Raw genomic sequence first — 2433 nt, forward strand, 5'->3', positions numbered from 1 at the left:
TTGTGTTTCAAACATCAAATGAATTGATTAAGATTAGAGGTTACCCATTTTTTCTCCTTGAATTAAGCCTAAATGTTAATTAAGGCAAAATTTCCAAAATTACACATTTGCCCCTAATGCTCTAACACTTCATAATTTGTCAAATTCAATTCAAATGACTTTGAAATTTTTATCCTACCTCATTCATGGGTCAATTGAGCCATGAGAGGAGAAAATGTGATTTTTCAAAATTTAATTTAATTTATATAATTATTTTAATGCAAGATTAGGATTTTTCAAAGAAAATTCCTAACTTGACCAAGGTAAATTATAATCCCTTGAAATTTTTACTGGAGGTAGAACTAGACTAGAGAAGGCTTTAGATCAAGTTTCATAATTTTTTGAATTCTCTTTGATTTATTAGAATTATTTTAAATTCTAGGTTATTTAATAAATTTGGGTTATTTAATAAAAATAAAATATTTAAGCAGTGAAAATTAATTTTTGTATTTTTCAAAAATCTCTCTATGGTCAGAAAACTCAGAGGAGTAAATTTTATATTTTTCTAATTTTTCTTTGATTTATTGGAATTATTTTAGTGAAAACTCATTTTTAGCCTTTTTAAAAAGTATTTTTTAAGCTTTGAAATTCAATATCTTTATTTAGAAAATCAGGAAAATTATTCTAATTGTTTCTAAGTGATTAGGAAACAATTTAGAACATTATTTATAATATTTTTATGAGTTTTATTATTTTTATGATTTTTATGAGTTTTTTAATTATTTAAATATTTAAAATAGGCCAAAAATTAAGTTTATATTTTAAATATTATTTTATTTTTAGAAAACACCCCTGATCACATAGAACTCAAAAAACTAAGTTTCATAATTTTTTGAGTTATATTTTGATTTTTTAAAAATCTTTTAAGTGTTAAGAGTGGTATTTATCCTTAAAAAATCAATTTAAGTTATTAAATGGGCAGAAAATATTTTGAAACTTTTATGAGGAGTTCTATGGATTATAAATCACAATGGAGATAAAAAATCAAGTCATTTAAATGTTTATATTTTCCAAAATCAATTATCTTAGTGATTCAGTATTTGGAAAATTTAAGGATGTTTTAAATGACTTGACCCATGAAATTATTTCCAAAGGTTTCTCTGGTCATGGTAGACTTTCCAAAATTTTCTTAGAATTTAATAATCAATACGCTAATTTCCAAGATTATTTTAAGGAAATAATGTGAAATAATTTTAAAAATATGGATCTCTCTATAGGACTCATCTGACTTTGGAAAAATCAGAGAATGTTCCCCCTTACAGAGGCTACAATATGTAAAAATTTCAAGCCAAGGTGAAGTGTCAATATGTATGGAGAATCAAATGATTCCAGATAGTATTTAATTAATTAAAAATATTTTATGCATCAATTGGCTTGAAAATTATTCCAAATTATTTTCCTCTATTTACTGAGCAAGAGGGTATTTTTATTTTATTTTTGTGATTTTTCTACACAAAGTAATGTATTTTTGAAGTTAAGGGTATTAAATAAATAAGAAAATACCCCTATTTTTCTATTTAAACCGCGCGTGCCACCTCATCCTACGACGGCTCCGAAAGCATGCGTGGCGAGCTCTGGTTGGACACCGCTATCCACGTAGCGTGCTGACTCGACCCGCTATTCACGTCTCAAAGCGCCGTCCGACTTGATCTCCCCAGTCCGTTTGATACACGCTTGATCGAACGGCTCCCCATCATCGTCCCTGATAGAGTGATCCCGCGCCCGTCTAAACTAAAACCTTAAGATCTCGGCCTAGAATCAACCAAATCGCTTTGGGTTTGATCCTATGGACTCGTCTAAGCGATACGAACACATCTATACGCTAAGGTACGATGAAATCAAACTTAAGTAAATGGAGAATTAAAATAAGCTCGGGAGTAGGAGGAGTTTTTTACCTTTGCTCTGAGAATGGAGGCTTCCATCAGAGATGCTCGGCACATTCTTTGGGGTCCAAGGAGGCTAAGGATTGAGTCCCTGACCTTGGTGTGAAGTCTAGGTGTGAATTCGACCAAGCTCGATTTCAGGTGTTGGTCTAGAGCTATGGTAGAGGCTCTGTGGAAGGGGGATTTGATGGGGCTCTTGCTTCTTTAACTCTTGTGAAGGTGTGGGCACAAGCAATTGAAGTTTAGTGGAGTGTGGAGGTGTATTGGGTTTTGTCCTGGTTTCCGGCAAGGTTTCAAGCTCAAAATTGGGCTCCGACAAGGGGATGGGTAAGGAAAGATGGTTGTAATGCAATGAGGGGATCTTAGGGAAACTATGTGTAAAGTTTGGAGAGGCCTCTCTAAGAAATTTTCAGCACTTTGTTCAACGACCATGGAGGTGGCCTTTTATAAAAATGGTGTTATGGTGGCTGTCTTGGCCAATTAGGAGGTGTAATGTGGTGCTTAGGTGGAG

The sequence above is a fragment of the Phalaenopsis equestris genome, unplaced genomic scaffold (assembly GCF_001263595.1).
Source record: "Phalaenopsis equestris unplaced genomic scaffold, ASM126359v1 Scaffold000895, whole genome shotgun sequence".
Taxonomy (NCBI): domain Eukaryota; kingdom Viridiplantae; phylum Streptophyta; class Magnoliopsida; order Asparagales; family Orchidaceae; genus Phalaenopsis; species Phalaenopsis equestris.